This window comes from Geotrypetes seraphini, chromosome 4 (genome assembly GCF_902459505.1).
Source record: "Geotrypetes seraphini chromosome 4, aGeoSer1.1, whole genome shotgun sequence".
Lineage (NCBI taxonomy): Eukaryota > Metazoa > Chordata > Amphibia > Gymnophiona > Dermophiidae > Geotrypetes > Geotrypetes seraphini.
Window position 1 is genome coordinate 176,214,412 of NC_047087.1, and position 26,694 is coordinate 176,241,105.

The 26,694-nt window shown below is 46.9% G+C and overlaps 1 protein-coding gene across 13 annotated transcripts in view; it reads left to right on the top strand.

The window, feature by feature from the left end:
* Positions 1 to 26,694, top strand: part of CNOT1 (CCR4-NOT transcription complex subunit 1) — a 1,050,915-nt gene that overhangs the window by 23,747 nt on the left and 1,000,474 nt on the right. For all 13 annotated transcript variants that reach the window (XM_033940598.1, XM_033940586.1, XM_033940591.1 and 10 more), the window contains exon 2: positions 17,054 to 17,114. The gene's annotated coding sequence lies outside the window, so the exon portion shown is untranslated. The remainder of the gene's footprint in view (positions 1 to 17,053; positions 17,115 to 26,694) is intronic.

The window sequence follows — 26,694 nt, forward strand, 5'->3', positions numbered from 1 at the left end:
TTGTTACGGTCGGCTAGTTCTCCTGTTTTTTTCCAAGTTCTTTCCAGTCGTCTAGCTAGTTGTTTCATTTTTAGAAGTTCGATGTCAAACCATTTGTTATATTTATTTGAATTGCTTTTGCTATTACGTATAGGGGCGATTTTATTTAAAATGGATGTGCTGGTTGTCGTCCAGTGATCCCAAAAATCGATTCCTTCATCTATCCCTGTTTGCAATTCGTATTGTGACCAGAATTCTTTTGGATTAATATAGCCTCTTGTGTGATGTTCACTTTTTATAATTGGGCGTGTTTTAGATTTATGATAAGACCAGAATAGCTGGAAATAATAAGTAAAATGGTCAGACCAGATATCATGAATCCAGGTGCCTTTAAGTAGCGAAATGGCAGGGTCTGGAATATCCTTTGTGGACATGGCTACCACATCCAATTGATGGCCTTTTTCATGTGTTTGTGTGGGTAGAGGAAGATTGTAATTGAGTAGGGATAGAAAGTTTTTGAACTCTATCGCATTTGTGTTGTCCACTTCATCTAGGTGTAGGTTTATGTCGCCTGCGATTATATTATAAGAAGGACCGATTGAATTGTTTAGGACAAATGCAAAGAAGTCGTCTTTGGCTTTTGGCCAGCTTTTTGGTGGGACATAGAATAATATGCAGGATAGGGATTCTTCTAGTTGACAGTTGCTAATTTTACAGGCTAAAATTTCTAAAAGGTCTGTCATTTTGGAATCCAGAAGTTCAAAGTTAAATCCTTCTTTAAGAATAATTGCTAATCCTCCTCCTTTTTTTTCCACGCGGTTTAGCGGAAGGATTTTGAAATTGCTGGGTAGGAGATCAATTATTATTGCATCATCTTCAGATAGTAGCCATGTTTCAGTTAGTAAAAGGCAGGCTATTTGCTTGTTGATGATCCAATCATTAATTAGGAAAGCTTTATTCCTGACAGATCTAGTATTAAGGTATGCACAGGAGACAGATGTGGGTGTGATAGTTTTGGTAGCGGTAGTGGTTTTGACGGGTTTTACTTGCCTTATTCTTTTTTTAAGTGTTCGTTGATGTCTTCTTTTATTTGAGATAACGGTAATATGATTTATTGTGTTTTCTTGTGAATTAGTGATGTGTAAAATTGATAGATCTGGGTAGTTGATGATTGTAATTGTGGGTGGAGTGAGTTAACATCTTTGATGTTGCCAATTAACAGACAGATAATGGGTCCTAAACTGCTTCCTGGGCATTTAGCAGACTCCCGTGAGGTCGAGCCGCTTCCTATGTCCCAGTTGGAGTCACACTCTTTCCAGGGAGCAGAGTCTCTGCGAGTGTCTGGTCTGCCACCTAAGCACGAAAGGCAAGGAGCAGATTCTTTGCGAGTGCATCGACGGGATTCATCACACTCTCAGCAGGGAGCAGAGTCTTTGCGAGTGCATCAAGGTTCCTCCTCCAAGCCTCTGGAGCTTCGATCTACAGCCTCTAGTCCTATTCATACATTGGCATTGGCTGCTTTGTCTCAGAGGCAAAATCTCCTTGATCCTCGAGATTTGGTTCTAGCAGTTCTCACCATCGTTCGAAGCCTTCATCGAGGCATTCTTCCCGGCATCATTCCTCGCAGGATATTCCATCTTCCTCGAAGCCTCGTTCTACTCCAACCTCGACCAGACCACCGACTCCTCGTTCGAGGTCTCTGATGCCGGACCTCAAGGATATCTTGGTCTCGATTGCCTTGACCAAGTAACCAGGTTCCTATGAGACTTTCTTCTTTCTCTCCTACCAAAGTTTTTGACTTATATGGATAATCACATGCATTTTGAGTTTCCAAGTCATTGCTTCTTTTTCTCAGTTGCGTCTCCATCTCCTGCAATCATCTTACGATGCCTTTAAGTTATCTGCCTGAGCGGTTGCTTGCTCTGTGGCTATGCGTTGTCTTGCATCGCTTTGTACCATTGACATGGACCCTAATCTTCAAGACCACCTGGCTAACATCCCTTGTCAAGGCAACGACTTTTTTGCCGAATCCACTAAAATATTATCTGACCATGAAAAATAATTTGCTTCAATTGTCGGACCTAAACCGAAGCCAACACCTGGCATGCCTGCACGTCCTTCTGTTATCTATCAAAGGCGTTTTGCTCCAAAGCCAGCTCCTTATACTCGCCCTCCTCTGAAAAAACAGCCACTTCGGAAGCAACAGAAATCCCAACCTTCTGCTGCACCTAAAGCTACTCAGCCTTTTTGACTGTTTAAAACAGAGCATAACCTCCATTGTTCTGACTCTGTCTCCTTTTTCCCCCTACAGGAGGTCGACTCACCATTTTTACAACAGATGACCATAATTACATCAGACCTCTGGGTACTTACCATCATCAGAGAAGGATACTCTCTTCATTTCACTCAGTTTCCACCGGAGTTTCCTACAAGAGTAGCCTTCCAATCCATCCCAGACCGCCCTTTTTCTTCAGGAAGCGCAAGCTCTGCTTTGTCTCCATGCCATCGAACCAGTTCCCTCAGAGTAGCAGAACAGGGGGTTTTACTCCCGTTACTTCTTTGTTCCGAAGAAGATGGGCGATCTGCGACCCATTCTTGATCTCAGGGCTCTCAACAAATTTCTAGTCAAAGAAAAATTTCAGATGTTGTCCCTGGCATCCCTTTATCCCCTTCTCGAACAGAACGACTGGTTATGATCTCAGGATCTCAAGGAGGCCTACACTCATTCTCATCCATCCGGCCTCCCGTCAATATCTCAGATTTCGGGTGGGGAATCTGCATTACCAATACAGTGTTCTACCCTTCGGCCTGGCCTCGTCTCCCATAGTGTTCACCAAGTGCCTGGTAGTGGTAGCCGCAGCTCTACGGAATCATGGTCTTCAGGTATTTCCCTACCTCGACGACTGGCTCATCAAAGATTCCACATCTCAAGGGGTTATTGTAGCGATCCAACGGACTACCTGGTTCCTACAAAATTTGGGATTCGAAATCAACTTTCCCAAATCTCAACTTCAGCCCTCTCAGAATTCATTGGAGCTGTTCTGGACACTGTCCAACTCAGAGCATTCCTTCCGCAACAATGTCTGGAAGCTCTTCTTCAACTTTGTCACACTGTGTCTTCCCGTTCTTCCATCTCAGCAAGACACATGATGGTGCTTCTGGGTCACATGACTTCCACAGTATACGTGACTCCTTTTGCCATACTTCACCTCAGAATTTCTCAATGGAGCCTAGCATCTCAGTGGACACAGGCTTGCGATCCTCTTTCTTGACACATCAGTCACTCCTTCTTTGAAGAAGTCTCTCCGTTGGTGGATACTCTCTTCCAATCTTTCCAGAGGCTTGCTTTTTCAAACGCCCCCTCATCAGAAGGTCCTCATGACACTAATCGACCTACGCTTGGGTCGCCCATCTCAATGGTCTCCGTACTCGAGGCCTCTGGACCAGTACAGATCGTCAGTGTCATATCAATCAGTTTGAACTCAGAGCGATCCTCAAAGCTCTCCATGCTTTTCAACATCTCTTTCAAGACACAGTAGTCCTCGTCCGCACGGACAATCAAGTCGCCATGTATTTTGTCAACAAACAGGGAGGGACAGGATCTGCCTCCCTTTGTCAAGAACAGGGCTGTGGAGTCTGAGGAAATTTCGGGTACCTGGAGTCGGAGTCAGAAGTACAAAAAACTGAGGAGTTGGAGTCGGAACATTTATCTACCGACTCCATTTTTGAACTAGGCATACCAATCACGAGCGATTCTTTCAGCTATAGCACCCACTATATACACAGCACAAATGTTGCGAGCAGCTTCTGCGGCCTTAGAACCTTGATTAAAAGCAAAAAGAAGGTGGTGTCGAAAATGCTCATTTCTCTCAACTTGACATTCCATTTTAACGATCTGAAAATTAACCAGTGCTGTGGAGTCGGAGTTGGAGGAAATTTCGGGTACCTGGAGTCGGAGTCTGAAGTACAAAAAACTGAGAAGTCGGAGTCGGAACATTTATCTACTGATTCCACAGCCCTGGTCAAGAAGCTCTTCGATCTTGCGGCGGAACTTTTTTGGCCTATGTCCCGGCCTATTACCGGTTTTAAAAAGTGTATCATGTGCCAGCACGCGATTTCGTTGACGGACCCGCATTGACGCTGTTTACAGTGTCTTGGGCCTCAACATCTTCCGAAATCGTGCCGGCCTTGTTCCACTCTAACAGCACGTGCTTTCAAGCGTCGCTGTTTCCTGTGGGAGTCGATGTTCGCGATGGAAGCTTCCAAGGAACCTTCGACTTCGACCAGCGCTTCGCCTTCGCCTTCGCCTGCGAAGTCGTCATCTACTCCTGCTGCATCGGGTCTTTTGAAGCCGGCTTCCTTCGTTCCGGCTTCGACCCCGCCTCCTGCTCCGGTGCCCATACCGCCCTTCTTCTTCAGGAAGCCCAGACTTTGCTCCGGCTTCGGGTCGTCGAGCCGGTCCCTGTGGACCAACACAACCGGGGATTCTACTCCCGGTACTTTCTTGTACCGAAGAAGATGGGCGACCTGCGTCCTATTCTGGACCTCAGGGTCCTCAACAAGTTCCTGGTCAGGGAGAGATTTCGCATGCTGACCCTAGCTTCTCTCTACCCCCTTCTCGAGCAGAACGACTGGTTATGCTCTCTGGATCTAAAAGAGGCCTACACTCACATTCCCATTCATCCGGCCTCTCGCAAATTCCTCAGATTTCGGGTGGGACATCTGCATCTGCAGTATCGAGTGCTTCCTTTCGGCCTGTCCTCGTCTCCCAGAGTTTTCACCAAGTGTCTGGTGGTGGTGGCCGCTGCACTCCAGAACCATGGTCTTCAGGTGTTTCCCTACCTCGACGACTGGCTCATCAAAGCTGCCTCGGCTCCAGGGGTCATCTCGGCAACCCAAAAGACTATTTGGTTCCTGCAGAGTCTGGGGTTCAAGATCAACTTCCCAAAATCTCATTTGCAACCGACCCTTCATCGGGGTGGTTCTGGATACTATACAACTCAGAGCATTCCTTCCTCCTCAGCGCCTGGATGCTCTGCTTCATCTCTGCCAGTCAGTGTCTTCTCGCCAGTCCATCTCAGTGAGACACATGATGGTTCTCTTGGGCCACATGGCCTCTACGGTTCATGTGACTCCTTTTGCCAGACTTCACCTCAGAATTCCTCAGTGGACCCTGGCTTCTCAATGGACACAGGTGTCAGATCCTTTGACTCATCACATCCTGGTCACTCCTGCTCTTCAGCAGTCTCTACGTTGGTGGATGATCTCTTCCAATCTATCCAGAGGTTTGCTGTTTCACACTCCTCCCCACCAGAAGGTTCTCACGACGTATGCATGGGGGGCTCATCTGGACGGTCTTCGCACTCAACATAAGAACATAAGAAGTTGCCTCCACTGGGTCAGACCGAGGTCCATCTCGCCCAGCGGTCCGCTCCCGCGGCGGCCCATCAGGTCTGCGACCTGTGAAGTGGTTTCTGACCACTTCTATAACCTACCTCAAGTTCTATCTGTACCCCTCTATCCCTTTATCCTCCAGGCTTCTGGAGCAGTGTGGACCGGCTGTGCCATATCAATCTTCTGGAACTCAGGGCGATTTTCAATGCTCTTCAAGCTTTTCAACATCTGCTTCGCGACCTGGTGGTCCTCATTCGCACGGACAACCAGGTGGCCATGTATTATGTCAACAAGCAGGGGGGCACGGGATCGGCCTCCCTCTGCCAGGAAGCTCTCAGAGTTTGGGATTGGGCGATTCGCCACAACACCTTCCTCAAAGCTGTCTACATTCAGGGGGCGGACAATGCCTTGGCGGACAACTTAAGTCGTCTCCTCCAGCCTCACGAATGGACCCTCCATTCCAAGCCCCTTCATCAGATCTTCTCTCGGTGGGGGATGCCTCAGATAGACCTCTCTGCGGCTCCCCACAACTTCAAACTGCCTCAATTCTGCTCCAGGATCTACACTCCTCATTGCCTCGAGGCAGATGCCTTTCTTCTGGACTGGAGGAATCTCTTTCTATATGCGTTTCCTCCGTTTCCTCTCATTCAAAAGACTCTGGTCAAGCTGAAGTCCGACCATGCCAACATGATTCTGATAGCTCCTCGGTGGCCCAGACAGCCTTGGTACTCCCTTCTACTTCAACTCAGCAGCAGGGAGCCATTCCTTCTTCCAGTGTTTCCTTCACTGCTTACTCGGCATCAAGGATCTCTGCTCCATCCCAACCTGCAGTTTCTCCACCTGACAGCTTGGTTCCTCTCAACGTATCTCTCCTCTAGTTTTCCAAAGCGGTGAGGGATGTGTTGGAGGCTTCCAGGAAGCCTGCTACTAGACAATGCTACTCCCAAAAATGGACTAGATTTTCTACCTGGTGTGTTTCTAATCGTAAGGAGCCTCAGCGAGCCTCCCTATCTTCTGTGTTGGACTATCTTCTGCACCTATCTCATTCTGGCCTCAAGTCTACATCGATACGAATCCATCTGAGTGCAATTGCGGCTTTCCATCAGCCTCTGCAAGGGAAACCTCTCTCTGCTCATCCTGTGGTTTCCAGATTTATGAAAGGACTTTTCCATGTCAATCCTCCTCTCAAACCTCCTCCAGTGATTTGGGACCTCAATGTTGTCCTTTCTCACCTTATGAAGCCTCCTTTTGAGCCTCTCAACAAGGCTCCGCTGAAGTTTCTCACTTGGAAAGTGTTTTTTCTTGTTGCCCTCACTTCTGCTCGCCGAGTCGGTGAGCTTCAGGCCTTAGTGGCGGATCCGCCTTTCACAGTATTCCATTATGACAAGGTGGTCCTCCGCACTCATCCGAAATTCCTGCCTAAAGTGCTCTCTGAATTTCATCTCAACCAATCCATAGTTCTTCCTGTGTTTTTTCTAAAGCCTCATTCTCATCCTCATCCTGGAGAATCAGCTCGTCACACTCTGGACTGTAAACGTGCTTTGGCTTTCTACCTGGATCGCACCAAACCATACAGAACTGCTCCTCAACTTTTTGTCTCCTTTGATCCGAACAAGTTGGGACGCCCTGTCTCTAAGCATACCATCTCCAACTTGATGGCGGCTTGCATCTCTTTCTGCTATGCCCAGGCTGGATTACCCCTTCCCTGTAAAGTCACAGCCCATAAGGTCAGAGCAATGGCGGCCTCTGTAGCCTTCCTCAGATTGACACCGATTGAGGAGATTTGTAAGGCTGCCACTTGGTCCTCGGTTCATACCTTCACTTCTCATTATTGTCTGGATACTTTCTCCAGACGGGATGGACAGTTTGGCCAAACAGTATTGCAAAATTTATTCTCCTAACTTGCCAACTCTCCCACCATCCCATTGGGGTTAGCTTGGAGGTCACCCACTAGTGAGCTAGTGAGAATACCTGCCTGCATGTCCTGGGATAAAGCAATGTTACTTACCGTAACAGTTGTTATCCAGGGACAGCAGACAGCTATTCTCACGTCCCACCCACCTCCCCTGGGTTGGCTTCTCTGCTAGCTATCTGAACTGAGGAGACACGCCCGGTGCATCGGACGGGAAGGCACTCGCGCATGTGCGATGCGGCCATCTCGAAACTTCTGAAGTTTCTTCAAGCAAGTATGCTTGTGAGACGTCTGCATCGGGGCTCTGTCGGATGACATCAGCCACTAGTGGGAATAGCTGCCTGCTGTCCCTGGATAACAACTGTTATGGTAAGTAACATTGCTTTCTTCAGGAACTAAGGGACGTTGTTCCACTTATTGCATGGTGCCCAAGACGGGGGCATTGGGCAGGCTGGATCCCATTCTGCTGAATTAATTTCTCAGGGTTACACATTTTTGCAGAAAAACTGGGAGAATATTTACATTTTTACTATGGACTCCGAATCTGCACTAGGTTTGCTTGCCTCTCTTGGAGCAGCACTTTCGGTTTTGCCACATGCCATTTCGCCTACCCAAGGCTTCATGAACATTTTAGAAAATGTGGGCAGTGGTACCGTTTTGGGCTACCAGGCGATTCACCCTATAAAAATGACTTGACTGACTGCTTGATTCAGACGTCTTCCAGTCGGGCCATTTGACTGACACGAAAAGGGTGGTTTCTTTTCCTCAGTTCTTTGGACGTGAATCTTCGAATTGGCACAGCGCTCTTTTCTCCTGTACTATTTATAAGTATATCGGGGAGATGTGTTTCTTCCCAGAGACTAGAGCGATGGGTCACAGTCTCAGGTTTGCACACTTCTTTGGTTATCATGACCAAGAGTATGGGATTTTGTACAGGTTCTAGGATCCATGGTGCTGGCTCCACTGAGAACTTCGGCTTGCTTTCCCATTATATCACTATAGCAGTTGCTTTTGTTCCGGTGGTTCTCAGTATCTCAGGCTCCAATTATTTGATAGGCTCCTCAAGCATCGCTTTGTATGATTTGGTGGCTCAGTGAGATTTCTCGTTTCAAAGGCATGCCTCGGTCTTTGCTGGACTAGCTCATGGCCACCAATAATTCCGGGCTCTCGGGTTGGGGGGCTCGGTGCCTTCCATCCTTAGCTCCAGGACTCTGGTCTTAAGAGGCGACTCGGTACTTACATAAGAACATAAGAACATAAGCAGTGCCTCCGCCGGGTCAGACCATAGGTCCATCCCGCCCAGCAGTCCGCTCCCGCGGCGGCCCGAACAGGTCACGGCCTGTCTGAGTCACCAGAAAGGGCCCCCTTGCCACCTTGGTTTCCCATTGAGTCCTATCTTCCCATCGAAGTCCTAACCCTCCGGTCTTGCACATCCACGACCTGGTTGGATTTCTATACTTATTTCCTGGTTAGCTGTTACTTGTTCATTCTTCTACTCTGGAGCATGGTCAGGCTACAGTTTCTGGAGCTTCAGACCATTCTTCCGGAATGACACTGAAGGTCTTTTCAGTCAGTATTATGATGGGGGTATTTCTCTACAGCCTGGGCAGTAGGTGATGTGCTCAGTTGGCAGGTAAAGTTGTGGTTCTACTTCAATGGGTGGACCCTCATCTTCCTCTTCTGTTGGCAGATCATTTTATGGGCTAGGAAAAGAGTTTGGATATACTTTCTCTCCACGAAATCTGTGCATGGCCCATTTATTGTATGTTACAGTGTACAGCACTGTGTACACTCTAGAAAGTGTAAATGTTATTACTAGTGCAATCTTCTACATACTGGATAGTGAGAATTTTGGCTCAGGCGTTCCAGCTCTTTTTATGGAAGTAAGATCTCCTGGAACTAGACCACATGGCCTTGTCTCAAAATTCTAAGCTTCCTAGCTTCTTCGGCGGGCACAGGGAGTGGGAGTCAGAGGGGGTAGCAGCGTGGCTTCTTTCTCGCCTCTGGTTTCTCTTTTTTCAGTTTTTTCCCCTGGCTGATGATGGCTTGGATTTGCCATCCCAAGCTCGCTTTCAGGGCACAATTTTTGTAGAATCTCTGGATTGGCTGCACCATCCTTGCTATACGGATCTGATGAGTCTTTCGACAGCCAGACTGTTGAGTTTCTTGGTATCTCTGGATTTGCTCACCTAGGGTCCGATCAACATGAATATTTGTACTACTTTGGTATTGCAACCTAGCTTTTGAAAAGTCATGGCTGACGTGTAAGGGTTATGCAAAGCAGGTTGTTTCTTCTCTTATCCAGGCGATACAGACATCTTCACTTGTGGCTTCTGCTTCCTTTTGGAGGTTTTTCCTTTCTTGAGTACTTCTCAACATTTGCACCCTTCCAGAGTTCTTTTTTGGCACAAGTGTATTGCCAAGGGCTTAGCGTTCAATTCCCTTCATCTTCAAGTACCATTCTTAGCTTGTTACAAGGTATATTGCTCTTCAATTACTTCTCAGCTTCATGTAGTTCAGTTCCTAAACGGAGTACGGTATATTCGTACACCTCTTAGAAAGCCCTGTCCGGAGTACAGTCTTAAGGTACTTCTTCGCAGTTTACCGAAGACTTCATTTCATCCTTGTCTTTTGAGACTCTAAAGCAGTGATTCCCAACCCTGTCCTGGAGGAACACCAGGCCAATCGGGTTTTCAGGCTAGCCCTAATGAATATGCATGAGAGAGATTTGCATATGATGGAAGTGATAGGCATGCAAATTTGCTTCATGCATATTCATTAGGGCTAGCCTGAAAACCCAATTGGCCTGGTGTTCCTCCAGGACAGGGTTGGGAACCACTGCTCTAAAGGGCTGTGCCGTTGAACACCGGGTTTCTTGTGGTCATGGCTTCAGCTCGGTGGTTTTCTGAGTTGCAGGCCTTGTTTGGCGGGGATTCCTATTTCTGATTTACAAAATCTGGGGTGTCAGTTCAGACGGTACCACAATTTCGGTGTCATCCTTTCTTTTATGACACACTCACTTTTCCTTCCTTCTTCCTGGGAGGAGAAATGGGGAGACGTGCTTTTATTCACTTCATTTTTTTGAAAGTGCGTAGCGTTCTCCGCGAGCTAGGTTTCTAACAACTTTTAGTTGTTTAGATCACCTTTTTGTATTCTTCACGGGATGCCTCAAACGTATGGTGGTGTCCAAAGTCTCCATCGCTCAATGGGTCCAGGAGGACATTAATTATGCTTGCTTGATGGCAGGGAAGTGGTTGGCGAAGGAACTTCATGACCATTCCGCCAGAACGATGGCTACTTCTTGGACTCGGTCCAGAGGTTTTTTCCTTGGAGGAATTTTGTCTCGTGGCTACTTGGTCTTCCGAGAGTGCTTTCTCTCAGCATTACTGGTTGGATGTGGGGGTGCATGCGGTAGATGTGTTTAGTGCTTCGGTTGTTGCGGAGGCGGCGTTTGCTACCCACCCAGATTGAGGATTGCTTTGCTACATCCCATTGGTCTCTGGATTCATCTGCCGCTGTTGCTAAGGAAGGAAAAATTATGTTCTTACCTGTTAATTTTCTTTCCTTTAGACGCAGCAGATGAATCCAGAGCCCCACCCTTTCTGGATATTGTCTGTCGTTTTTTTCTTTTCCAACTTTCGAAGTTTGTTGTTGTTGATGGTTGTATTCTGTATTATTGCCTTTTGAGATTTGTTATGGGAAAGAAGTTTGTTTACATGCTATGCCTATTGATGGTTACGGATGCTTGGGCAAGGAGCTATACTGAAGATACAGGAGGAGTGCCAGCTAATAGGACCACCTGTTAATCAGTTTCTCTATCTCCGCCTGCTGGTAGATGTGTGCTATCCTATTGGTCTCTGGATTCATCTGCTGCGTCTAAAGGAAAGAAAATTAACAGGTAAAAACATAATTTTTCCATTTTTTTAATTTAGTGATTGATTTACATCTGCTGTCTGTTCAGGAAGAAATGCATTTGTTTCTTTTCCGCTGGGGTTGTACTGTTTGAAGAGTCTTGCATCTTAGGGTTTGTTTGTAAATATTAGTACTTTTAGTTTTTGGTCCTGCATTTGCATGGGGTTATCTGTTTTCTGGTAGGAATTAATGTTGAAAGCATACAGTGTGGGGTCTGGGGCGGAGATTGGGTGGAGATGGGCATGACTTAGCCTAGTGTTCTTCAACTTCCGGTCCATGGACCGGTTCTGGTCCACAAAATAAATTACTTTATTTCCACAGTGCTGATCTACTGATAGGTTAATTTCTTATTGAGGGTTATGCCAAGTTAAAATCAGTAAATTTATGGCGGTATAGAAAAATAAAGTTGTTGTTGTTATTAAATTTGATTGGTATTGATTTAAGGCAGATTGGGAAAATTAAATGTTCATTATCATTCCATTAAAATATCTTTTTTTTTTTTGGGAAACATTTTCAAAGGGGTTAGTTATTCCAGGGAAAGTGGATGAAGTGTGTGGAGCTATTGGGGAACTATATTGAAAAACAATATTTTTGAAAACTTTTTCCCCCCCTTTCCTACTGAGGTATATAAATTATTGAACGCCTCTTGTAGTTTGGAACTGGCTTATTCAAAATCCTGACTTTAACCTAATTGATGATGTGGTAGGACTCAAAACAAGTGGCTCCTGCACCAAAAAACTACAAATTCTATATATGTCTGCATAGAGGGGGTAATATTCAACTGCAATTTGAGACTACAGAAACCAAATGCTGGATATGATTTAATCTCTCCACTGTAGTTCCTCTCTCATCCTTCTTCCTGTAAACCGTGCCGAGCTCCGCATTCGTGGAGATGGTGCGGTATATAAACCCAAGGTTTAGTTTAGTTTAGTTTAGTAATTATTGCTACTAAAGGTGGTGCAACTGGCAATTACTTCTAGGGCAGATAGTTTTTCTCATAAGTTATATGGGTGTTTAATTTATTTCATTTAGGGCCTGTTTTACATGCCATAGTGATGCTACAGCAGTAAATGCACCAAAACCCATTCAGTTCCTATTGGCTTTGGTGTATTTACATTAGTATTGTTACCACGGTTTTGAAAAAGGTGCCCTTAAACTTGTCTGCTTGGGTTATCTTTGTCAATTACATTTTCATTAAAGATCAGAAATGATTGTGTGACATATACAATAATAGGGTAAATTAAAACAGGTATAGTGATGTGACAGTAAAGGTGGTTTTTGGTAACATGAGAGAAGGAGCAATAGAAGATTTACTGCCTCTTAACTCTTAAGAAATCTTGAAAACCTAGCCAATGCAGCACAGGTTAAAACATGTTGAAAGTTGTTGTGTGTGTTGTTTTTTTATTTTTTTGAGGGGGGTTAAATCTGCTGGTGTACTTGCTGCTTTTGGGAATCAGATATGACATGATTGCTCTCTGAAATTTGTTCATTTTATCATGTTCCATACTGTTGTCTTGGTGCTTGATTTTTATAATTTTATGATGGGCTTTGCACACACTGTTTGGATAGTCTTAATCATTATTTGAATTCAATAAACTTTTAGCATAGATTTTTTTTTTCCCCCCCCTGTATTGTGGAAAGGTCCAAAATGACTGGGAAAAATTTTGCATTGTTAAATATACTGTATATACTCGTATATAAATCGAGGTGTTCAGTTTTTCCCAAAAAAGGATGGAAAAAAGGTTCACTTTAATATAAACCAAGATTAAAAATTTGGGTATGGGAATGTCGTAAGCAATGTCATAAGTAATCGCAAAATTTTCAGTTGGGGCTGTTTTTCGAGTCCAAAAAAGCTGAAGGAGAGCCAACAAATCTTCCTACTTGGGGCCACGACAACAATCAAAGTTTCTGAACTTCTATCCCCACCAGAACACCGGGCCTCTGTCACACATGCAGAAAACAGAAAAAACCCTTTTCAAATACAAACCACAAACTAAAAGTACTATTGTACACAAATAAAACCCTAATATGCCAGACTCTGCACACAGTAAACCATAAAAGAAATACTGTATTAAAAAAATGCATTTCTTCCTGAACAGTTCAAATTATAAAACAGATAAAAATTTTCAAAATTGACTAGTTCAATCACTAAATTGAAAAGAAAAATATTTTCCTACCTTTATCTGGCGATTATTATTATTTTTTTTTCTTCTTCTGATCCCTCTTTGCTCTTAACTGTTTCCAAGGCCTCCTTATGCATTTGCTGTTTCTTTCCTCTCCTTCAGCTCTTGCACTACTACATTCATCTTTGACACTGATTTTCATATTAAGTCTTCTTTCATTTTTCTGCCTCCAGCTCTTCCCCTCTCCTTCGTCCTTGTGTGCCATCTCTTCTCTCCCACTTCCCTCTGTCCATATGCCACCTTCTCTCCCACTTCCCTCTGTCCATATGCCACCTTCTCTCCCACTTCCCTCTGTCCATATGCCACCTTCTCTCCCACTTCCCTCCGTCCATATGCCACCTTCTCTCCCACTTCCTCCGTCCATGTGCCACCATCTTCTTCCCCTACCCACTCCTCGTTCTCCCCACCCAGTGCCGAAGCACCCCTGTACTCCCCTGGGAGAATGGTATAGAAAATTTAATAAATTATCTTGTGCTGCCTGCAGCCTCCTCTTCACCGTTCCTTTGCAGTGATTCCACCAAGGGAAAACAGGAAGTGGCTTCAAAGGGGAATGAAGTGTGGCAAAAAAAAAACCCCACGCCAAAAACAGTACAGAGGAGGCCACAGCAGCACTGGAGAATTGAACGGTGCATTTTAGTCACTTTTGTCCTTCACTACCCGCTCCCCCCGCCCCAGTCCGACATTGCACTTACAGTTCCGAGACTTGGGAAGCTGATGCCAATGCTCTATGCTGGTGAAGGGCCTTGAGCATGCTCAAGGCTTGCTGGCCCCTTTGAGAATCCCAGAGAGAGCGGGAGCAAGCAGGCCTTGAGCACTCGCAGACGCTCAAGGCCCTTCACCAGCAGAGAACGTTTGTTATCCCAGGACAAGCAGGCAGGTATTCTCACAAGTGGGTGACATCATCCGACGGAGCCTCGATGCAGACGCCTCACAAGCAGACTTGCTTGAAGGAACTCGAAGTTTTGAGTCGCCCGCACCACGCATGCGTGAGTGCCTTCCCGCCCAGCGCAGGGTGTGCCTCCTCAGTTCTTACTTTTCCGCGGAGCCCAGAAGTCTGTCTTCGACTCTCTGCGTGAAGTGGTTTCACTTGTGCCTTCTTTTGTCCGGGGTTTTGTGTTCTTTTTACTCAGAATTGCTGTTTTATTCTTTGCTCCTCGGTGGCCCAGACAACCCTGGTACTCCCTTCTCCTTCAACTCAGCAGCAGGGAGCCATACCTTCTACCAGTTTTTCCCTCTCTGCTTACGCAGCATCAGGGATCTCTGCTTCATCCCAACCTGCAGTCTCTACACCTGATAGCTTGGTTCCTCTCAACGTAGCTCCTCTCCAGTTTTCTCAATCTGTGAGGGATGTTTTAGAAGCTTCATGGAAGCCTGCTACTAGACAATGCTATCACCAAAAATGGACTAGATTTTCTACTTGGTGCTTTTCTCATCATGAGGAGCCTCAACATTCCTCCTATTCTTAAGTTTTGGACTATCTGTTGCACCTTTCTCATTCTGGTCTCAAGTCTACATCGATCTGAGTCCATCTTAGTGTAATTACTGCTTTTCATCAGCCTATTGAAGGGGAAACCTCTCTCTGCTCATCCTGTGGTTTCCAGCTTCATGAAAGGACTTTTCATTGTCAAACCTCCTCTCAAACCACCTCCTGTGGTTTGGGACCTCAATATTGTTCTTACTCAGCTGATGAAACCTCCATTTGAGCCAATGGAAAAGCTCTTCTGAAGTATCTCACTTGGAAAGTGGTATTTCTCATTGGCCTCACTTCCGCTAGACGAGTCAGTAAGCTCCAAGCATTAGTTGCGGATCCACCTTTTACATTGTTCCATCATGACAAGGTGGTTCTTCGCACTCATCCGAAATTCCAACATTGGTCTCGGAATTTCATCTCAACCAATCCATTGTTCTTCCAGTATTTTTTCCAAAGCCTCATTCTCATCCTGGAAAATCAGCTCTTCATACTCTGGACTGTAAACGTGCTTTGGCTTTCTATTTGGAACACACCAAACCACACAGAACTGCGTCTCAACTTTTTGTCTCATTTGATCCAAACAAGTTGGGACATCCTATTTCTAAGCGTACCATCTCCAATTGAATGGTGGCTTGTATCTCTTTCTGTTATGCCCAGGCTGGTTTACTCCTTCACAGTAAAGTCACAGCCTATAAGGTCAGAGCAATGGCAACTTCTGTAGCTTTCCTCAGATCTACACCTATTGAGGAAATTTGTAGAGCTGCTACTTGGTCCTCGGTTCATACCTTCACTTCTCACTATTGTCCAGAGCTGTGGAGTCGGAGTCTGAGTCGGAGGAAATTTCGGGTACCTGGAGTCGGAGTCGGAGTTGCCAAACAATGCACCGACTCCGACTAAATTTAGATTGGAATTTAAAAAAAGCAAGTTTAAATGTCCCAATTCACAAAAAGTTATAATTAATGACTTCTCTACTGTAAGAATAAAGATCAATGCATGCAGTGCCTCACGTAACCGCAAAACGTGCTTCACTAAATGGCACGCAACGCACAATTCGGAGCACCAATACTTATAAATGTATTCTCCCTTGTTGTTGTTTACAACTAACTTCCAACGTTCAACAAGATTTTCAATACCTCGTTGGTAGAAATCACCTGGTGTAGACTCGAAAAATTCATCCAACCAAGCTCTCCCACCATACGCACAACATCTTTTTAAGCGGATGAAGATCTTGTTTCACGCGGAGTCGGAGTCAGAAGTCCAAAAAACTGAGGAGTCGGGAGTCGGAACATTTATCTACCGACTCCACAGCCCTGCTATTGTCTGGATACTTTCTCCAGACGGGATGGACAGTTTGGCCAAACAGTATTGTAAAATTTATTCTCATAAGTTGCCAACTCTCCCACCATCCCACTTTGGTTAGCTTGGAGGTCACCCACTTGTGAGAATACCTGCCTGCTTGTCCTGGGATAAAGCACAGTTACTTACCGTAACAGTTGTTATCCAGGGACAGCAGGCAGCTATTCTCACATCCCACTCACCTCCCCGGGTTGGCTTCTCTGCTAGCTATCTGAACTGAGGAGACACGCCCTGTGCTGGGCGGGAAGGTACTGATGCATGCGCGGTGCGGGTGGCTCGGAACTTCGAGTTTCTTCAAGCAAGTCTGCTTGTGAGGCGTCTGCATCGAGGCTCCGTCGGATGACGTCACCCCCTTGTGAGAATAACTGCCTGCTGTCCCTGGATAACAACTGTTACGGTAAGTAACTGTGCTTTTCCTGAGTCCCGGAACTGTAAGTGTGATCTGTTCTGGGGTGGGGAGTGCAGATAATGGAGGACAGGAATGCTGGTCTTCAGGATGGGGGAGGAAGATATCAATGCCAGTCATCAAAGGGGATAGTAGTGCTGGTCATCAGAGGGGAGACAGCAGTGTTGGTCATCAGAGAGCAGGGTAGAGAATAGCGGTGCCAGACGTTGGTGGTGGGGTGGGGTGAAAAATAGCGTTTTGGTCATCGGGTGGGGAGGAGAGGAAAAAAGCACCATCATAAAAAAGGAGGCCCCATTTTTGGGCCATTTTTTTGGCCCAAAAATCTGTTTATATTTGAGTATATACAGTAAATGGTGGTAATGTGACTATTGATGGTAGTATATGGATAGTGTTAGCCAAACCTTTTTGTATTCATACTGACTTTATGTTATGTATTTCAGAAGTGACTGCTGTACACTAGTCACAGTGAGATCACGGGCATGAAAACAATCAAGAATTTAGGTATGTATCATTTTACAGTTTAAAGGTTTTTTCATACTATTTATCAATAATAATAAAACGCTAGAGCGCGCATGCGCTCTCAAATTCGTGAGGTGTGGCACCGTGAGGTGTGCTTCTGTGGCAACATTCTAACCTCACGGCGCATGCGGGGGCTGAAGGCGCGCGACTGTGCTCTCTCCCTGTCCTCGGCGCGTCACCGCCCGCCCTCACTCGCTGCTGCCTCTCACTCGCTGCCTGCCCGCGTCCTCGCCGTGTCACCTCACTCGCCGCCGCTGATCCTCCTCTTCAGAGCAGCCTGCGATCGTGGCCGGCTTTAAAGAACCTCTTAAGCTGCTCTCCAACCTCAGTAGCACGCTCCCTCTGACGCACGGGATCGCATCAGAGGGAATGTGCTACCGAGTTGGAGAGCGGCCTGCTAGGTTCGCTAAAGCCGGCCACCAAGATCGCAGGCTGCTTTGAAGAGGAGCAGGCCAGATGACGCCGGGATGGAGGGGAGGGTAAGAAGGGGATCAATACCGGGAGCCAGGGGGAGAGGGAAAGGGAAAGGGGGCTGCTTTGGGGGGGAGGGGTGTGCTGGGGGGAGACAGAAGGGGCCATGGAGAGATAGGGAGAGGGAAAGGGGGCTACTTTGGGGGGGGGAGGTGTGCTGGGGCCAGCTTTGCTCTGAGAGGAGACAGAAGGGGCCATGGAGAGATAGGGAGAGGGAAAGGGGGCTACTTTGGGGGGGAGGTGTGCTGGGGACAGACAGCTTTGCTCTGGGGGGGAAGACAGAAGGGGCCATGGAGAGACAGGGAGAGGGAAAGTGGGCTGCTTTGGGGGGGGAGGGGTGTGCTGGGGAAGACAGAAGGGGCCATGGAGAGATAGGGGGAGGTGTGCTGGGGACAGACAGCTTTGCTCGGGGGCGGGGGGAAGACAGAAGAGGGCCATGGAGAGACAGTTAGGGAGAGGGAAAGGGGGCTGCTTTGTGGGGGAGGTGTGTCCTGGGGGCAGACAGCTGTGCTCGGTGGGGGGGGAGAGACAGAAGGATACAGACAGCGGCCAAGGAGAGAGAGATAAAGAAACACAGACAGACAGACACATCTATTCTAGCACCCATTAATGTAACTGGCTTAAAGACTAGTATTATATAATCCTATTGTATTCTATTCTGTACAGTTATCATTTGATATTTAGTAACTAATGTATGTTGCAATCTAAGAAAAGATAGCAAGTCTTAGTGCTTGCTTGAGAAACAAGGCAACAATGTCGGTTGGGTTCTATTTATAACTAAAAATCGAAACGCTATATCTCTGGCAAATGAAATGATGGAAAGATGTGGTTGGTTGCATTTGAATCGGCATCTTCCCTAGCAACAGCAGCAGATGAATCCAGAGACCAGTGGGATAGCTCACTTCTACCAGCAGGCGGAGATAGAGAAACTGATTAACAGGTGGTCCTATTGGCTGGCACTCCTCCTGTCTCATCAATATTCTCTATCTCCCAGCAGGAAAAGGTCGCTATTCAACTAGCTCCTGAATTCTGGCTGTGGCTGGAACTTTATTTTCTCCTGTTGAGGTTTCTCTTCAGTGAGACTGCCATTCTGTTTCTCCTGTTGAGGTTTCTCTTCAGTGAGCTGGCAGTGCTATTTCTCCTGTTGAGATTTTTCTCTTCAGTGAGACAGGGGTGTCCGGCTGAACGGTGCCGGCTTTAGAGGTTACACTTGGGCCCCCCCTTGTCCCTGCCTCACCCTCCCTCCATTGCTAGAGGGTCTGACTGGGTCTCAAATTTTTTCTTCTTTCCCTTCTCTGTAAAAAAAAAAAAAAAAAAAAAGAGACCACAGTTGTTACATTCTGCCATGCTTTTGCTGCAAACTGGCTTCAACCGGCCCTAACAACAAGCTGTGAGTATGTCTGGCTTTTACAGTTGTTTGAACTTCAGGTTCTGTTTGGGAGTCTTAGTACTGTGGGTTCGGTCATCATACATTTAAGGTATGGATATTTTATTGAGGCTAAGTTTTATGACTAGAAATCCATGGAGGGAGCCGGGACTTCCCGCCCTTTGCTTGCACGCGCTTTGTTTCCTTTTTGGTTACAGCGCAGCAGTAGCGATGCGATTTCATGCTCGTACTTGTTCTCATTGTTGGGTTTCAGTGCAGCAGTAGTCCTGTTTATTCTGAGGCTCTCTTTCATCAGTGTTTGTCACGGCCATGTGCAGCTGATTGTGCAGGTGCCGGTTTATAGCAGCGCGCATGACATGGGATATGTTTTTTCCGGTGCTGTGGGCCGTTCTTCTGGTTATTCCTCGAGTCTGATTTCTTTCTATGCAAGCCGCGGCAGGGTAAATTTTGCGGGGCTCGAATCCGACTATGTTTCTAGGAGCGTTGATGCAGCGGCCACGTGTCAGCGAGAATCAGGCGTGCACATGGGTCTCCGGCGATGGCGGGAGAGCTGCAGCGTTCCGGTAGTTTGTTTCCAGCTGACTTTGGTCAGAGTATGCCGGGGCTTCTCTCCTTTACGGTTCAGACAAGTTGTATGTGTTTCACCAGCTTTGGGACAAGCTTGGGCAGCTTTATATGTCTATGTCTGTGTTCCTGCTGTACTCCCTTGAAGGAAGCTGCTTGTTTAATCGGACTCTGAGGTTAGCACTCAAGGGGTTTACCAGAGAGACTCTGACCTGTGCTAGGTCACCCAGTCTCGGTTTGTCTCCAGACTGGGGCGACATACGGCAACTCACGGCACAGTGAGATCAGCAGTAAGATAGTGCCCTGTATTTCACACAGGTATCTCATTATCTCTCTTTGGGGTCCCTGCAGATTGAGCCTTTGTCTATTGGTAACTGTCCTTGTTTGGGCCTCTGTGCTGAGCTGCATGTGTCTAGTAGTGGCACAGGATATTTATGCCTAAAGGTAGTACAAGCAGTTTCCAAGTTCGGGCTGTCTCTATGGGTATAATGACACTGCGCATATTCCTGTGGCCAGGACTCTCTTTCTCTATTTCTGAGGGGGCCTGGACTTCAGATTTCCATGCTTATCACGCTGGTTTCTCCTGTCACCATTTTCTCATGGCACATGCTAGATGGGCCCCCCAACCAGACAGAAAGGGCTGTACAGCTCCTTTTAACCAGGAGCCAGTTACCTATTCTATCAAACCCATGGAGGATCATGCACTATGTGGCTGTTAGCCTCATCCCTGAAGTTCTCATTAACGTTGTGAGCTTTGTCTGATACCTGTAAGGATGCTGTTGTTTTCCACGGGGCGGTAGATGCAGCATCTTGATTGAGTCTAGTACGTATTCACTTTAAAGGACATACGTATTTCGCTCATGTTGCATGGGGTTAGTACTGTTTTCATGGTTCCAGTATATTCCTCTTTACATTGTGAACCTTGATTTTTCCTAGGAGAATCTTCTTGCAGATCCTACAGTCTTATTCTGCCATTCCCTGACCTTCTGCACTTCATTCTGAGGGGATCTTGACTTCTTCCAATGACTCTTCAGGCTTTCTCATGAGGGAGAAGAAACTATAATGTCAGGTCAGAGGGCTGTGAACATTTTTCAGGATGCTTGCATCTTTGCATTCTCCTCAGGTTTTCCAGTTCGTTCTTGGAGTCTCTATGTTTTGTGTTTCCCTTTTCAGTGTTACTGGTCCTCAGGATGGTTCTTGTTGTTCTTCGGGAACTAAGGGACGTTGTTCCACTTACCGCATGGTGCCCGAGATAGGGGGCATTGGGCAGGCTGGATCCCATTCTGTTGAATTAGTTTCTCGGGGTTACACATTTCTGCAGACAACCTAGGAGTATATTTACATTTTCTCTATGGACTCCGAATCGGCACTTGGTTTGCCTGCCTCTCTTGGAGCGGTGCTTTCGGTTTTGGCACATGCCATTTTGCCTACCCAAGGCTTCACGAACGTTTTAGGTGATGTGGGCGGTGGTACCGTTTTGGTGCTACCAGGCGATTCATCTAATTTCTTCTTGACTGCCTGCTTGATTCGGACGACTTCCAGTCGGGCCATTTGACTGACACAAAAAGGGTGATATCTTTTCCTCAGTTCTTTACATGTGCATCTTTGAATTTGCACAGCACTCTTTTCTCCTGTACTATTTATAGGTATATCGGGGTGATGTTTTTATTCATATAGGAGAGACATGTGTTTCTTTCTGGAGACTTGGGCGTGGGGTCTCGGTCTCAGATTGGTATTCTTCTTCGCTTACCATGACCAAGAGTATGGGATTCTGTACAGTTTCTGGGATCCATATTGCTGACTCCACTGGGGACTTCGGCTTGCTTTCTCCTTCTTATGCTACAGCAGTCGCTTTTGATCCGGTGGTTCCCGGTATCTCAGGGCACCAATTATTTGGTATGATCCTCCTGCATCACTCTGTATGATTTGGTGGCTCCGCGCGATTTCTCTTTTCAAGGCATGCCTCGGTTTTTGCTGGACTATCTCATGACCACCGACCATCCCGGGCTGTCGGGTTGGGGGGCTCCGTGGCTTCCATCCTCAGCTCCTGGAGTCTGGTCTTCAGAGGCGACTCAGTACTTGTTCATTCTTCTGCTCTTGAGCAGGGTCAGGCTACCTTTCTGGAGCTTCAGATCATTCTTCCGGATTACCGCTGAGGGTCCTTTTGGTCAGTATTAGGATGGGGGTATTTCTCTACTGCTTGGGCAGTAAGTGTTGTACTCATTGGCAGGTGAAGTTGTTCTGCTTCAATGGGTGGACTCTCATCTTCGTCTTCTGTTGGCAGATCCTTTTATGGATCAGGATAAGAGTTTGGATAGACTTTCTCTCCGCGGAATCTGAGCATGGCCCATTTCTTGTATGTTACAGTGTACAGCGCTGTGTACGCTCTGGAAAGTGTGCATGTTAGTAATAGTGTAATCTTCTGCATCCTGGATATTGAGATTTGTGGCTCAAGCGTTCTAGCTCTTTTTATGGAAGTGAGATCTGCTTGACCTAGACCTCATGGCCTCGTCTCTCAATTCTAAGCTTCCTAGCTTCTTCGGCGGGCCCAGGGAGTGGGAGTTAGAGGGGGTAGCTGCATGGCTCCTTTCTCGCTTCTGCCTTCTCTTTTTCAGTGTTTTCCGCTGGCTGATGATGGCTTGGATTTGCCACCTCGAGCTCGCTTTCCGGGCACAGTATTTGTAGAATCTCTGGATTGGCGGCGCCATCCTTACTTTGCGGATTTGATGAGTCTTTCAACAGCCGGACTAAGAAGTTTCCTGGTATCTCCGGCTTTGCTCGCCTAGGGTCCGTTCAACATGGATATTTGTACTACTTTAGTATTACGACCTAGTTTTTTGAAAAATCTTGGCTGACGTGTAAGGATTATGCGAAGCAGGTTGTTTCTTCTCTTATCCAGGTGCTACGGACGTCTTCTCCTGTGGCTTCTGCTTCCTTTTGGAGGTTTTTCCTTTCTTGGGTGCTTCTTAACGTTTGAACCACTCCAGAGTTCCTTTTTGGCACAGGTGTATTGCCGAGGGCTTAGCGTTCAATTCCCTTCAGCTTCTAGTGCCATTCTTAGCTTGTTACAAGGGCTAGATATATTGCTCTTCGCTTACTTCTCAGCTTCATGTAGTTCAGGTCCTAAACAGAGTCCGGTATATTCATGCGCCTCTTAGAAAGCCCGGTTTGGAGTACAATCTTCACGTACTTCTTCTCAATATACCGAAGGCTTCATTTCATCCTTGTCTTTTGGGACTCTAAAGGGCTGTGCCGTTGAACATGGGGTTTCTTGTGGCCATGGCTTCAGCTCTGCAGTTTTCTATGTTGCAGGCCTTGTTCAACGGGGATTCCTATTTCTGATTTCCGAAATATGGGGTATCAGTTCGGATGGTACCATTATTTCTTTCTAGGGGGGTGTCATCCTTTCTTTTATGTCATGCTCGCTTTTCCTTCCTTCTTCCTGGGAGAGGAAATTGGGAGCAGTGCTTTTATTCACTGCATTTTTTGATATGTACGTAGCGTTCTCTGTGAGCTCGGTTTCTTACGACTTTTAGTTGTTTATATCTCCTTTTTGCATTCTTCAAGGGACGCCTCAAACGTTTGGTGGCGTCCGAAGCCTCCATCGCTCAATGGGTCCGGGAGGACATTCTTTATGCTTGCTTGCTGGCAGGGAAGCGGTTGGCGAAAGAACTTCATGACCATTCCGCTGGAGCGATGGCTACTTCTTGGGCTCGGTCCAGAGGTTTTTTCCTTGGAGGAGATTTGTCTCGTGGCTAATTGGTCTTCCGAGCGTGCTTTCTCTCCCCATTTCTGCTTGGATGTGGGGGCGCATGCGGTAGGGGCGTTTTGTGCTTCGGTTGTTGCGGAGGCGGCGTTTGCTTCCCACCCAGATTGAGGATTGCTTTGCTACATCCCATTGGTCTCTGGATTCATCTGCTGCTGTTGCTAGGGAAGGAAAAATTATGTTCTTACCTGTTAATTTTCTTTCCCTTAGACGCAGCAGATGAATCCAGAGCCCCACCCTTTCTGGATGTATTATTGCATTTTGAGATTTGTTATGGGAAAGAAGTTTTTTACATGCTATGCCTATTGCTGGTTACGTGTGCTTGGGCAAGGAGCTATACTGATGAGACAGGAGGAGTGCCAGCCAATAGGACCACCTGTTAATCAGTTTCTCTATCTCCGCCTGTTGGTAGATGTGAGCTATCCCATTGGTCTCTGGATTCATCTGCTGCGTCTAAGGGAAAGAAAATTAATAGGTAAGAACATAATTTTTCCTTTTTGATTACTGCACGCTCTGTATCACCAGTATTCTCCATCTCCCAGCAGGTAATGGTCGCTTTTTCACTAGCTCCTGGATTCTGGCTGGCTTGTACTTTCCTCTTCTGTTGAGAATTTTTTCTCTTCAGGAAGATAGGGGTGTTTGGCTGAACTGTGCTAACTTTGGGAGGTACACCTGGGCCCCCCCAGGTCCCTGCTCCACCCTCCTCTCCGGTGAATTGAGGCTTTTTTCCTGGTCCTGTATTTTTCTTCTTTCCCCAACAACAACAACAAAAAAAAGGGACCAAAGTGCTGTTGCTGGACGGTTCTGTCCTGGCAGTTCCTCTCTGCAACTAGCAGCTTTAGCAACGGTTGACTCGGGTAAGGGCTTATTTTCTTACTTTTGAGCATTGGTGGTTAGGTCTGCCGGTTTGATTTTGGAGTTTTCTCTGACACGCGATGTGGTGAGTTGTCTGCCGGTTTTGGGTTGCTCGGCGGTGTGCAGTAGGAAATGACGGCAGAGGCAGTTAAACGGTGTTCCCGTTGTGGCAAGTGGAGAACACCATCGGGCCTCTGTTCAGCGGGTTGTGCCGACACCGTGGGTGAAGAAATGCAGAGCGCGCCAGAAGTTTCCCACGCGATTGATCTCAGGCTGGCTTCTCCTGCACTCGCGGCTGCCGCCATTCCGCTTCAGTGCACGGTTAGCAGTGTTTCTTCTTCTCCTGCCTTTGCGGGGCCGGTTACTGGGCAGGGGAATCATGTGTTTCGTCGCCGGCACTATTGATGGGGTTTTCCCCGGATTTCATTATGCTGATGCATAAGGCATTTTTATTACAGACCTCTCAGCCTGCCAACAATGTGAGGGTAATTTGGACCAGTCTCCCATGCCTCATGTCAGTAGGCCTCCCTTGGAGTCTCTTTGCGGCTAAAAGGCGAAGAGTGGCGCCTGTGGGTGGGGATGACCCTCCATCGGGCTCCGTCTTGTCTCTGGATATTCTGGACTCTCTGGAGGACGGCGAAGTGGTGGATTTAGAGTTTGAAGATGCGCTGTCTAGAGAGGTGGATGATCCTATGGCGCTCCGTCTTTTTCATAGAGAAGAATTACCATCTTTTATTTCCAAAGCACTGCAAGACCTTCATATCTCTCAGACGGATCTGCAAGCGACGGGATCTGCTAATTCTTTTATGGAAGGCACGAAAAAGCCTGCTAAGGCATTTCCGGTCCACGATGCGATGCATGAGCTTATTTCTGCTTAATGGGACACTCTGGAGACTGGTCTCCGTGTGGCAAAGGCTATGCGCCAGTTGAATCCTGTATCTCAGGACGACCTGGATAAATTTAAGAACCCCAAGGTGGATGCTTTAGTGGCTGCTTTAGTGGCTGCAGTTACTAAAAGGACTATTTTGCCGGTTGAGGGTGGTATAGCGTTCAGACATTCAGGATCGGAAGATTGAATCTTCGCTTAAGCTGTCCTTTGTCGCGGCAGTTACTTTGCAAGCTGCGGTGTGCAGTTCCTATGCAGCACGGGGTTGTCTGCAATGGTCGCAATGTATGTTCCTTCCTACCTTCCTGATTTGAAACGGGTCTTGCGTATGTGGCGGATGCCCTCTATGATATTATTCGAGCTTCGGCGAAGCAGATGTTGCTTTCTGTTGTTTCTCGCAGATCCTTGTGGCTCCGTCACTGGGCGGCAGATGCAGCTTCCAAGCTTAGGCTCGTGAGGCTTCCTTTTAAGGGTTACTTGTTATTTGGGGATGATTTGGTTAAATTAGTGAAGGATTTTGGTGATACCAAGACTCAGTGGTTACCAGAAGATAAGCCTGAAGCTCCTTTAAAGTCTTTTTCTGCCAGAAATTGTTTCAGGGATGTTAAAAGATATAGACCTGGTAAACCGTCTTTTCCACTGTCTTATGGGTCTTCCTAGAATACTAGGCCTAGGTTTCCACAAAAGTCTTCCTTTCGTCCTACAAAAACCCAGGCTGCCCAACCCGCCCAGACCCCGGCCTTGCGTCCTTCCAATGACGGGGAGGAGGGGGGGGGTCGGCTTTCTTCCTTGCTGGCGGAATGGGCCAAGCTCATGTCCGATCAGTGGGTCTTGGACGTTATTCAAGAAGATTACAAATTAGAATTTTCCTCTCCAGTCGCAGATTCTTTCATGGTCTTCCCTTGTTTAGGGGCTGCCAAGAGAGAGTCAGTACGGAGCACTCTTCAGGTTCTTTTGGAGTTTGGGGCCGTAATTCCAGTGCCTCCGGCGGAGAGGGGGCAGGGACGGTACTCCATTTACTTCATTGTGCCCGAAAAGGGGGGTTCGGTCAGGCTAGTCTTGGATCTCAAGAGGGTCAATCACTTTCTTCGAGTCAGGCATTTTCGGATGGAAACAATGAGGTCAGTCATAGCATCTGTTCAGCCGGTGGAATTCCTTAAGGCTGTCGACCTCAAGGAAGCTTATCTGCACATTCCCATCTGGCCGCTGATTCAGAAATTTCTTCATTTTGCCATCCTGGGACAGCACTATCAGTTTTGTGCCATGCAGTTTGGCCTTGCCACAGCTCGGACATTCTCAAAGGTCATGGTTGTGGTGGTGGCGTTCCTTCGCCAGGAAGGAATTCAGGTACATCCTTATTTGGTTGATCAGGGCGTCTTCGATGCAGGACAGTTTGTCGATGACCCGAAGGGTGATCGCTCTTCTTCAATCCTTATGGTGGGTCATTAATTTTCCAAAGAGTTCTCTTATCCCGTCCCAGTCGTTGGAACATCTGGGGTTGCTGTTTGACACGAAGGTGGGGAAAGTGTTTCTTCCCAAAGACCGGGGGGTGAAGTTGCAGTCTCGGGTTCGCCTGCTTCTCCAGTTGCCCAGACCGAGAGTGTGGGATTATGTGCAGGTTCTGAGTTCCATG